Source organism: Typopeltis vanoorti, chromosome 21 (genome assembly GCF_054136105.1).
Source record: "Typopeltis vanoorti isolate ZY-2024b chromosome 21, IOZ_Tvanoo_1.0, whole genome shotgun sequence".
NCBI lineage: Eukaryota > Metazoa > Arthropoda > Arachnida > Uropygi > Thelyphonidae > Typopeltis > Typopeltis vanoorti.
This window is the reverse complement of record NC_143569.1, coordinates 100,823,341-100,836,613: the sequence shown is the minus strand read 5'-3', so window position 1 is coordinate 100,836,613 and position 13,273 is coordinate 100,823,341. Positions and strand designations below refer to the sequence as shown.

Here is a 13,273-nt window from a genome sequence, read left to right as displayed (position 1 = left end):
ATGAAAACATTCTGACAAACACAAGTCCAGAAACCTTGCATTTCTGAAATACATCCCTTTGTAGCTGCAGCATAAACGCAAATTAATGAAAATTAATGAAAACATTCTGACAAACACAAGTCCAGAAACCTTGCATTTCTGAAATACATCCCTTTGTAGCTGCAGCATAAACGCAGACAACCTGCAATGCAAATAGAAGGCAAAGAAGCATAAATCGCTTGTTAACTGGCAGAAGAGACAAGCTGGCAGCTGAGATCAAAATGACCTCTGTTACCAGCTATGTAGCTATCGAAATCTCACCACAGACACCATTATACCCAAAAGTTTCTGGCTGATGTCTGATAACTGTGTATGCATATTCGACATCCTGCAATTCAGCAACATTACCCACTAGGATATAGTATACCACCAATTTCAAAGGACTCACCAACAGAAATCCAGAGGATTTAGGACAGGTGACCAAGGAGGTTACCTGTCCTAAATCGCCCCACTTCAACCCTCCATTTCTTTTATTTCTATCTGGAAAGCAACACAAATGACATATCAAATTTAATAGTTATGAAAAATTGCGCTTTTCTGATCATACCCTGGACCCTGCACAGAATAGATTGGAAAGGCACTGCTCCTTACATCATATCAAAACTTGGTATGAATGCAAATTTAAAGAAGCCTCTGAAATTCTGATCAATCATCCTAATCTCAACAATAATTGAGGTCTAAAAATCACAAGAATATGGATGGTACACATTTGACCCACATAACACTTGTTACTAACGTGTGATAATAATTAGGATTGTAAGTCTCCAGGATTCCAGTCACTAATTACTACAGGCATGGCATTAACTTGCTTAAATGAATGCTTTAGCATTAATTTTTTTATTTATTTTTTTACATAATCTGGAAACCCAACTCTCAAGATCAAGCATGGAAGTTTCTCAAGCTACTTCCAGTAAGTATGTCAGTGGTCTCACACCTAAATGCATTCACTGTGGGATTCAAACTTACCTCTAGTCTGCTAGTTGGAAGGCAGATATGTTAACTTCAGCCAACCAGGCAAGTTGGTGGAAGAAAAAGATAGTATCAGGACCTGAAGACGTTGATAGCCAATAGTTGATTAATGTGCAACTAAGAATCATCATCATCAAATTCTTGATATGTATCTTCAAGAGATGTACAAAATACTATGTTAGTACATGAAAAGTTTATATTATTACTAACTTCCTATACTAATTTTCCTCCAAACTAGTCTGTTATCTTTCAGAACTCCACTGTCTGTTATCAGACCTTATATTTCAGTCTTCTAAGGCACCTACATATTGGTCTTTCTCTAAGTCTTTTTCTTGTTCTTGGCATCATACACCTGCTTTGATAATCCTTTTTCTCCTTTTCTGTTTATGTGACCATGCCACCTGAGATTAGCTCTGCTCACACATTCCTGAATGCTAACAATATCATGTTTCTTCCTAATATCTTAATTTTTAATAATAGGATTCTGTCATTGATACCATCTGTAACCCCCCCCCCCTAATTTTTTTCACAACTCTCATATCTGTGGTATCCACTCTTTGATCAGGTGTTTTACTGCTAAATCAGCACTAAAATTAGTTTGAATACTGTCTTGTATACTGTTTTTTTTTCTTTCATGCTTTTGATAATTTCTCTCTTATTATTCATCAATTCTCCATAATTCAACTTTGCTAATTTTATTCCCATATGTCAGCTGCTTCACTAAAAATTGTGCCTAAAAAGCTGAAATGTTTCACTAGTTATATAGGTTCTTCATTCAGGATGCAGTTGATGTTTTCAGTGTTCCTGCCTATTTTTGTAGTCATTGTCTTTTTATTGCTGATTTTTATATTAAATTTATGATAGTTATTCAGTTTGGTGGGGAATACTGGAGACTTCTACTGACTTTATTTAGGACTATAACACTTTCCTTCATGATGTGATCTATATAGAAATAATGAATAACAGTGGAGATAATGTGTACCCTTGTCATACACCTGATTTGGCATCAAATCTCGTTTTCATCATCAAATTCCTGATATATACCCTCAAGAGGTGTACAGGATACTATGATACCACAACATGAAAGTTAACATTATTGTTAACATCCTACCAATAATTTTTTTCTGAATCAGTATGTCATCTGCTAGGACTCCAGTATATGTCAGCACTTATATTTCAGTCTTCAGGCACATCTAACTGCATCAATCCACTTATGTCTTGGTCCTTTTTCCTGCTCTTGGCATTAAACACCTGCTTTAATAATCCTTTCTTTCCCATTCTGTTTAAGTGACCATACCACTTGAGATTAGCTCTGTTCACACATGCATAAAAACAACATTATCAAGTTACTTTCTAATATCTCCATTTTTAATATGATTCTGCCACTGATATTACCTGTTTACTCCTCTAATTTTTCTCAGAACTCTCATATTTGTAATCTCCAGTCTTGATCATCTGTTTAACTCCTAACTCTGTTCTCAGATCCAATAGTTAAAACTGTCTTGTATACATACTACTAATTTAGGATTCTAATTTCTCTCTTATTCCTTATAAATTTAATCAGTTGATTTCCCTCATACTAGAATTGATAATTCCTTGTCTATTTTCATATTTAATTTGCTCTTCACAAAAAATTGTGATTAAATAACTGAAATGTTTTGTAGGTTCTCCATTCAGTGCAGTTGAAGTTTTCTATCTTCATGCCATGCTTGTTACAGCAATTATTTAGTTTAGTTAAAGAATCCTGCAAACTTGTACTGGATTTATTTTTAAGAGTGTAACATTATCTGCATAAAGTAAAGAGCCCAGATTAACATGTCCAATTTTTATATCAGGTTTATTGTCATTATCCTTCATAATGTGATCCATATAGATTATGAATAACAGTGGAGATAGCTTGCACCATTGTCTCATACCTGATTTTCCATCAAACCATCTTCTTGTACTTTCTACAGTTCTAACTGCTAACTCACGTATAGACTGTGCATTGCTCAATATAATGTCCCATTTACACTATGTTGAACAGCTCTTCTCTTAGCACCTTCTCAAATGCTTTTCCAGAAATACAGAACTTAAATACAGATTCTTGATATATTCCCATGATTTCTCAACTGTTTGTGTTTAAATGAAAATATGGTCAGGACAATCTTGATTTGACCTGAACCCAGCTTGTACTTCTCCAGGCCTCACACAATTTCCCTTTTTATAGATGGGTACTAGGAATTTGGAATCAGTCATCTGGAATTTAGCTTTCTGACCATAACTTCTGATTATGCAGTGCAGGAAGTCAAATTCTGCATGATTATAGTAGAGGTCCCACAGTACCCATTTATAAAAATTGAAATAAATCCGAATGTGAGAATTACAGAGGAATTTCTCTGCTAATATATTTGGTTGAATATCATCTACTTCGGCTGCCTTTCCCCATTTCAAGTTTCTGATGGCATTTTCTATCTCAAATATTGACATGCACTCCTAACTGCATTCCTTTTGAATATTTTCTGATGCTATTCTGTCACTGCTTGTTTAATTTAGAATATCTTTATTTTCAGTTTTCATGTTACCTTTATCATCTTTGATCCCTTTTATTCCATTATTTCTAAGCTTTTTCAATTGCCTACTGAAACACATTGCTGCCTTCCTGATATTTACCATCTATATTCTTACAAAAGTCTTCCCGTGGCTTCTGTTTAGCTACTTTTGCACAATGCTTTGTTCTCATATTTTTCTCTGTATGCTCTCAGAGCATACTCTGACTTATTTGCTAACACACACACACACACACAGTCTCTCTCTCTCTCTCTCTCTCTGGCTAAATCTTCAATATTTGTTTCCAAGTATACCACAGTCTCCAAAGATTGGTTCTTATTTGCAATTTTTTATTTTTTTTGGATAATATTTGCATAGTTCACCATTGAAAACTGCCTCACTTGGATTCTTTTTTAAAACTTTCTGACATAGTTTCCATGCAAAATTCATTTTTATCCTGTTCATAGCTAAATGGTAATCACTTCCTATTTCAAATTCCATACCTACTCATGTTCTGAACCAGGTTCAGAATTAAAATCAGATAGTTAAGATTCACTATCAGTAATCACATAGTCAGTAAGACTTATTTCTTGTATTTTGCCCTATCTTATCTTCTCTCCATGTGAATTTTATAAAGAAATGCACGTGGAGGGAAGACAAGAATACCTGAACAGAAGTACAGGAGGTATCTATCGTTATTATTATCTTTGCTCTTTTCTCCAAATTTTTCTACAACATTGCTATATGTTGGGTATTCATTTCCTACTGCTTTTTAGATCTTCTGCGAAGACCATCTTTTCCTTTTTGTCTGGTGCCTTCTAGGCAATAACATGCACCTGACACTTAAGATATTCATAATATCTACACCTACAGTGGATTTGAACTTGCAGCCTATTGGTTGGAGAGGGGAGGGCAGTTCAACTAGAAGATCAATTAGGCCAGCCAATGAAGTAAGCAATGGTAGAAAATACCCAGGAGGAATGCAGTTATGAGTAAATTTCATATTGTAGGTAGGATAAGCTGTCAAAAATCTGCAGTGTGGAGAACCAGCTCAGGCACATGATATGCAAGTAGAAATACTCAAATATGGTGGTATAAAAGTTATAGTAGCTACACTGCATAATTTAGAAGACCTAGTCAGAATGTTGAATTTCAGATGATTGGAATATAGCTATCATAGTACTCTTCTATAATTACTCATCATAGTACTCATCTATAAATTTTAAGGTGTATTTTGAATTATGTACTATAGATACATATAATTTTGTTTTGCTGAATTTTGCTACTAAAATTGCCCAATTGAAATCAAACTTGAAACAACTCCATACATTTTCACACAACTCTTAAATACCATCTAAATTATTGCAATCATTCAAAGTGTTATGCTGATAAAACTCATCTGGTTAAAACCAAAACTGAACAACAAATACATTCTAGTATGTGTCCATGCAGATTTCTTTCCTTTACTGCATTGGACAAACTTTACTGCATTGGCTAAGCTTCAAGTTCTTCAAAACTATTCTTTCTTTTATTCTTCAAAACTAATTTCTTAAACACTGATCATCTTATCAGGGAAGTGGGGGATAGTTTAGTGAAATTCAGTGCTACTAGAACGCAGTCTTTTCTTCTTTCTCTTAGCAAAGATCTCGCTTCTGTTCCTCCTCCCCCTACTTTTTGATAATATTGAAATATTTAGTCAAGATCAAATTTCTCTTCTTGGACTAAACTTGCACATCTAGGGCTTTCCTTGAAAATATTTCACATTCAGCCAACTTTAAAATACTGTTTTAAAGTTGGCAAAGAGGGTGGTCCATTTAACAGGTGATCCCTCTCCTACAGATGCCCTTCATTTACTTTCATAAACACTGTTTCTGCATTATGTCTTTTTTTTAGGTATTTTAATGAGTGCTGCTCCACCAAACTGACCATGGCCATTCTTCCACTTTCCTTTAAAAAAATATAAAAACTCAAAGTGCTATAATTAACATCCATACACAATTCAGCATTGGGGAAAGTATGGGGAAAGGTCAATTCATAGACCTTTCCCCATACTGTTTCATCCAAGGACTATGACCTCCATCTGTTCAGTAAACACAACCCATTCCTTTTTTTTTTCCCTAATCATTTACTCACATATGGTGTGGTATGTTCTTTTATAAGTTTTGTGATTTATTGTGTGTGGAGTTAATGTTTAAAAAAAAATACACACACATACCCTAAATCCAAATTTTATTAAATTCCAGCTAGATCAGAGTTGTGTATAATTTTGCCATGAGATCAGCAAATTTCTGCAAGGATTTCAAATACTGAATTTCAATGAAATTTATCTAGAAATAACTTTTATATGAACAAACAAAATAAATCTAAAAATGCTTGCCCATTTTTGCAGATCACAGCTAAAGAGGGTGGTACTTAGTGTGGCCATCTTAAGAAAAATACATTTAAAATAAATTCAGAGTTTTTTTTTGTGTGTGTGTGTGTGCAACTAAAATATAAAGATTAAATAGAAAGGATTGAAGACAGAGACAGTTGCTTAATTAAAAATATGAAGATTATAAATAAAGCTTATGTTTTAAATAGAGATAAATGAAACTAAAATTATTATGACAAATAGGAAAAATAAATAATAAGAGTGATGAAAAGTCTTGCAGAAATGCAACTAAAATACACGAACCCGAATATGTTTGTAACATATACTAGACATAAGATGTAAAAGGTGAAATAATTCAGTGATAAAATAAAATTCTTTCAGTTTATAAAATATTAAAAGTATTATTTAGATGCATGACAGCAATTCCTGCTATCGAAATTATAACATTTAAATGTCCACATGCATATTCTGCACTCTTCATTTTTGTCACAGACAGATCCAAAAAGTTTAAATGCTCGAAACACTAATGACAAAGAAAAAATGTTTATGATAACATTCTGTTTTGATGTCAATGGATTTGCAACAAATTATTGTTACAGTTAAAATTGATAATAAATCACTCACAATATCTCCAGGGATCAATCATGCCAGCTCTTATTGATAGTTGGGTTGATCCTTTAATGCATCTACTATGATACAGCAATAATGCATAGACTAAATGACATGACTTGATAATTAGCATGAAATGAAGCTGATGCTGGTTTCATATAGCATACTTAGAAATGTCAATGAATTTTTAAGAATAATGTGAGAGGCCACATTAGTAATATTTACTTCATCAATTAAGAAGTCAAGCACTGAAGACATATTTATCCAATTCAGTGCTTGAATTGGATAAATATGTCTTCAAGTGCGATGATGCAACAGCCTCCAGCAATTAATGTTAGGCTTGCCTTGGAAGTTGTCAATTGTTGTCACATGTAGCTGTCCTTTTTTTAAAGTTTACTATACCTGCCCTACTTAGTGTTTGTGTGTTGGAAGTTTATTTTTCACTTGGTTAGACTATAATAAATTTAGTTTAATCCTTTATCCAAGTGTAAGCAAACAATTTTGCTCCTGAAAATATCTTCAGGACTGAGGTAAGGTAGTGCAACACCAGGCAACTCCGAGCAAAGGTGGACCAAGCTCTCATCACTCCTTGTCTCAGTATCTCCCATAATGCAAAGCACATCTCCTTGCAGACATGTATACTGCTATGCATTAACGGAAGGGCCACTACCCAGACCGGTTTCAACCTTTATTGAGGTCTCGTCAGTGGGAGGCAGACTCAAACGTGGAGATACTAAGGCAGAAGCAATAGGAGAGGACATATTTACCTATAGGAGTTGCCAACAGGTGTACTTATTACACCTTATTATTGAATTATTCTGGATTTAGAGAAAGATGTTGGAACTTTATTTTTCACTTGGTTAGACTATAATAAATTTAGTTCAATCCTTTATCCAAGTGTAAGCAAACAAAGTTTGTGCCTGAAAATATCTTCAGGACTGAGGTAAGGTAGTGCAACTCCGAGCAAAGGTAAATATGACCTCTCCTATTGCTTTTGCCTTAGTATCTCCACGTTTGGGTCTGCCTCCCACTGACGAGACCTCAATAAATGTTGAAACCGCTCTGGGTAGTGGCCCTTTCCTTAATACATAGCAGTATACATGTCTGCAAGGAGATGTGTTTTGCATTATGGGAGATACTGAGACAAGGAGCGATGAGAACTTGGTCCACCTTTGCTCGGAGTTGCCTGGTGTTGCCCTACCCCTTACCTCAGTCCTGAAGATATTTTCAGGCGCAAACTTTGTTTGCTTACACTTGGATAAAATATTAAACTAAATTTATTATAGTCTAACCAAGTGAAAAATAAACTTCCAACATCTTTCTCTAAATCCAGAGTAATTCAATAATAAGGTAGTATACCTGTTGGCATCTCCTATAGGTAAATATGATCTCTCCACATTGGGTCTGCCTCCCACTGACGAGATCTCAATAAATGTTGAAACCGGTCTGGGTAGTGGCCCTTTCCTTAATACATAGCAGTATACATGTCTGCAAGGAGATGTGCTTTGCATTATGGGAGATACTGAGACAAGGAGTGATGAGAATTTGGTCCACCTTTGCTCGGAGTTGCCTGGTGGTGCACTACCTTACGTCAGTCCTGAAGATATTTTCAGGTGCAAACTTTGTTTGCTTACACTTGGATAAAATATTAAACAAGGATTAAACTAAATTTATTATACTGTGTGTGTGTGTGTGTGTGTGTGTGTGTGTGTGTGTGTGTGTGTGTGTGTGTGTGTGTGTGTGTGTGTGTGTGTGTAGTAGATTTAACAGATAGTTATTACAGTGAAAGATGTTAACACCATCAGCTACCTAATATATATACATTAAATTACTGTATTTGCTGGCGTATAAGACGCACCCCCTTTTTGTACGCATTTTTTAGGAAAAAAACTTTATCATTGAATATTCTAATGAATTTACAGTATTTCAAATATAAAGTAATAAGTAGATCTACTTTCAACAAATACCTAATCTAACTAGGAGAGAGTACCCACCTTTTAATCTTCTTCGTCAAACCCAGAAATTCATCTCCAGAGCTAAATAAGAGACACTTGAAACCTCTTCTGAATCAGAATTTGAGTCTTCATGCAACAAATTGTCTTCTGCACCATCCAGTGCATTACTAATGCTACACTTCTTAAACGATTTAACCACTGTCTCAGTTTTCACAGCATCCCATGAAACTTTGACTCACTCACAAACTTGCAAAATGCTAGGCTTCTTCCTGATGGTGTAACCTCAAAATCTGAAGACTGCATCCAGCAGTCTTAGTCTTCTGGATGCAGTGTTCCACTTCTCTTTCATAAATCCCTTATAAGGGTCAAAGCTGTATAACTGAGAGGCGACCTCCACATAGCCTTTAAAGGAATGCAGAGAACCGACTAGGGCTTCTGACCTAATGTCAATCCTCGCCGTCTCGTAGTGCACCCTGTTGGGTATCTACCTGGATACTGAACGAACGAGGATGGGCTGGCAATTTGAGATTTAGCTGACCAAATTGTATTCTTATTGGCTTAAACCAATATACAAAATGATGGTACAACATGACAAAATTTCATGCTGGCTGGGGCGTCGCCCGGTTTCCAAGGCCCTCATTGTTTTTACCAGAGAACCAGGGTGAACAGCGAAAGTCAGCTACTGGAACAAATCTGAAAGCACACCCCAACTCAACATCACTGGAGTTAAAGATCGGTACTATCAACATAAGAAGCCTGAATGGTAAAGAAATGGAGCTAGCTGAGGAATTAGATAAGTACTAGATCGACATAATAGGGGTGACTGAAATAAAAAAGACAAAAACTGGTGAGATCTTTCTGAGCAATAAATACAAAATGTTATATTCAGGCAATAATAATCAAGGAAAAGAAGGAACAGCCACAGTATTCAAAACAAAATACGAGCTAATCTTCTTGAATGGCAGGCAATCTCAAGTAGAGTGATGTGGGCAAATATTGGAATGGGGGAATTGGACAATGAGACTTATTTGTGCCTATGGTCCCACAATAGGTTCTATTAAGGTAGAAGTGGAGGAATTTTTTGATGCTTTAGAAAAAGCAACTGACACAATGAAAAATAAAAAGTTGGTCCCTTTTGGGGATCTAAATAGCAGAGTAGGAAATGATTGTCAGACATACAAAAATATTTTGGGAAAATTTATAGAAAAGAGCAAAGCTAATAATAATAATGGCAAATACCTGTTGGATTTCTGCTCAGGACATGTACTGGTTATTACTAACACCATGTTCCAACATAAAAATGTGCACAAATTCACATGGAGAGAAGAGGCAAGGAATAAGAAAAGTCTCATTGACTATGTTATTGTTGATAGTGATGTTTTCTCCCTGGTGCAGGACACCAGAGTGTACAGAGGATTTGAAATTGGAAGCAATCACTATTTAGTTTTGAGCAGGATAAAACTGAATTTCATATTGAAAGAATAACATGTAAGAAATTTTTAAAGCGAATAAAAGTTGAGCAACTCTCAGATGTGAACTGTAGACTAAAATACATAACGCTTATTGAAGAAAAAATGTAAGAGTTTGAGAACAGCAACCAAACCTTGGAGATTCATTGGCAAGCCTTGAAGAAAACCCTGATTGATTCAGCCAGAGAGGCATGTGGTGAGGTTGTCTGCAAGGATAGAAAAATCAGAAGTCCATGGTGGACACAGGAAGTTAAAGAGGCAGCGAAGGAAAATAAGAAAGCATATCAAAAGTTCCTGGCAAATAAGTCAGCTTGTGCTCTTAGAGAATACAGAGACAAATGTAAGAAAGCTTAACACTGTAAAACTAGCTAAACAAAAGTCATAGGAGGACTTTGGCAAGAAAATAGAAAATAAATATCAAGAAGGTGGCAAAATATTCTGTAGGTTGTTGAAGAAGCTTAGAAATGGAGGAAAGAGTGCTGAAAAAGAGTTAGAGATGATAAAGGTGACATGAAAATAGGAGAAAAAAAGATATCCTTGAAGTGTGGCATAACTACTTCGAAAAATTGCTAAATGAAACAAGCAGTGATGATAGCACAGTGATAAAAAACACACTGACCAGGCATGCAGTCAGGAATACATACCCATACTTGAAGTAGAAAAAGCCATCAAATTTTTGAAATGTGGAAAGGCAGCAGGAGTAGATGATATTCGACAGAAATGCTGAAGTATGGTGGTATAAAAGTCTTACAGTGGCTGCACTGTATAGTTCAAAAAGTCTGGACAGGGGGGCAAATTCCCAATGATTGCAGTGGAGCTCTCATAGTACCCATATATAAAAAGGGAAATAAAACTGAATGTGAGAATTACAGAGGTATTTCCCTACTGAGTGTTCCTGGCAAGATTTATGCGAGTATACTTGAGAAATGGTTGAGAAGAATTGTGAAAGAAAAGTTTGGTGAAGAATAAGCTGGATTCAGGCCAAATAGAGGCTGTCAGGATCAGATCTTCACTTTACGACAAATAGTTGAGAAAGCATGGGAATATAACAAAGGTCTGTATTCAAGTTTTGTTGATCTGGAAAAGGCATATGACAAGGTGCCAAGAGAGAAACTAATCAATCTACAGTTATATGGTGTCAATGGGACATTATATCAAGCAATACTTAGTCTTATTTGAGTTGTAAGTCAGCAGTTAGAATTGAAGGAAGTACAGGAAGATGGTTTAACGTTAAATCTGGTGTGAGACAAGGATGTACATTATCCCCTCTGTTATTCATTATCTATATGGATCACATTATCAAGGAAAGTGGTATTAAACATGATATCAGAATTGGAGATGTTAATGTCAGCTCTTTGCTTTATGCGGACGATGTTATACTTTTAAATAAATCCTTTGCAAGTTTGCAGGATTCCTTGACTAAATTGAATAACTGTTGTAATAGATACAGTATGAAGGTCAGCAATAAAAAGACAAAGACAATGAAAATAGGCAGTATCATTGACAACTGCGTTGTGAACGGAGAACCTGTGGAACAACTGAAACATTTCAACTACTTAGGCACGATTTTTAGTGAAGATGGTAAATTAAATATGGAAATAGATAACAGAATCACCAAAGCTGGTATGGTAGGAAGTCAATTGAATAAATTCATATGGAATAAGAGAGAAATTAGTCGGAACACTAAATTCTGTATACAAGACAGTATTCAAACCAGTTTTAACTTATGGATCTGAGAGCTGGGTCAGAAGTGAAACACTTGACCAAAGACTAGAGACTGCAGATATGAGAGTCCTGAGAAAGATTATAGGCGTGAACAGATGGCATCAATGGCAATATCATATTAAAAGTGAGGATATTAGGAAAGAACTGGACATTGTCAACAGAGCTAATCTCAGGTGGTATGATCACTTAAATGGAATGGGCGAGGAAAAATTAGCAAAACAAGTGTTCTCTGCCAGGTTGGCAGGAAAACGACCCAGAAGAAGACCAAGATATAGTTGGATTGATACGGTACAAAGTGCCTTAGACCATAGAAATATAAAATCTGATAATAGTCTTGACAAGTAACAGACTGATTTAGAGGAAAATTGTAGATAGGAAGTTAGTAATGATGTAAATTTTTCATGTAGTACTATCATATCCTGTACACCCCTTGAGGGTACCTGTCAGGAATTTTATGATGATGATGATGATTTATTAATACAGAATCTAAAGGTTGAAGCTGACTAGTTAGACCTCCTGGAATTACAGCTAACTGAGTTTGCAATTCCTTGAGTTTATTTTTAACATATTCTGTTTTATTCTGTGAGAACGAAACTAATCCCATACTAGCAGGGCAGGCTTCTTCAACAGAGTGCCTAGACCAAATGTTATCTATCCATAACTGGAATACTAGAATGTTCTCCAGTAACTGGAATACATAACTAATATAACTGGAATGCTCTCACACACACTGCAAGAAAGAAATCGCTTAACTCGGAACAGAGAAAATTTCCAGGAATGAAAGTAATAAAAAACTGAGTATTGACGTATAAGACGCACCCTGTTTTTCAGACCTATTTTCAAAGGAAAAAGGTGTGTCTTATACGCCGGCAAATACGGTATACTCTTGCAATTTAATTAAAGTATATTAGGGATTATTCTTTATTGAAAATAAATTACTCATTAATTACTGAAATGTGAAAAAGGAATGATTAAGTTAGCTGATTAATTTAAATTGTTTAAAACTGATGTTAAAGGGAAGTGGGTAAGTAAAAGCATAAAATAAGTAGCATGCTAGATGATCTTCATGTACTTACAACAACTGTAGATGGGAAATGCAGCTTTTTTGGTTACTCTGTTGTAATGATAGTTAGATACGTAGCTAATAATGGCAGCCTTATACTTCAGGATAGCTTCTCATACAGTTTAACGAATACAAGAATCTCCTTAGTGTACTGATGGCAACTTATGCATCCAATCTTGTGACTTCTCTAGTCAGTTGTGATTCTCTCTGCACTGACTTCTTGTTAGAAACTTTCATGAACTCCTTCTTTTAACATGATGCTGAAGTACTAATGATTTCATCATCATCATCACGAACCATGGGCTCACTGCCCGTTGATGTCCGATGCCTGCTTCACTATCTTCTTCCACCTTTTTTGTCCAGTGCACAGTCTCGCAGTTTTTGTACACCCATTTGACACCAGTCTTTTATATCATCTATCCATTATCTGTATGGTCTACCTCTTCTGTTTAAACCATCCAAAATACCAAACATAAATGTCTTTATCTTCCGGTCCTCCCTCATTCTACAGATGTGTCCAAATAATTGCAGCTTCTGTTTTATA

The 13,273-nt window shown here is 35.4% G+C and overlaps 1 protein-coding gene across 1 annotated transcript in view; it reads left to right on the top strand.

Moving 5' to 3' along the window:
* LOC150095149 (uncharacterized) overlaps positions 1-13,273 on the top strand; it is a 206,381-nt gene that overhangs the window by 139,196 nt on the left and 53,912 nt on the right. The gene's annotated exons all lie outside the window — the stretch shown is intronic.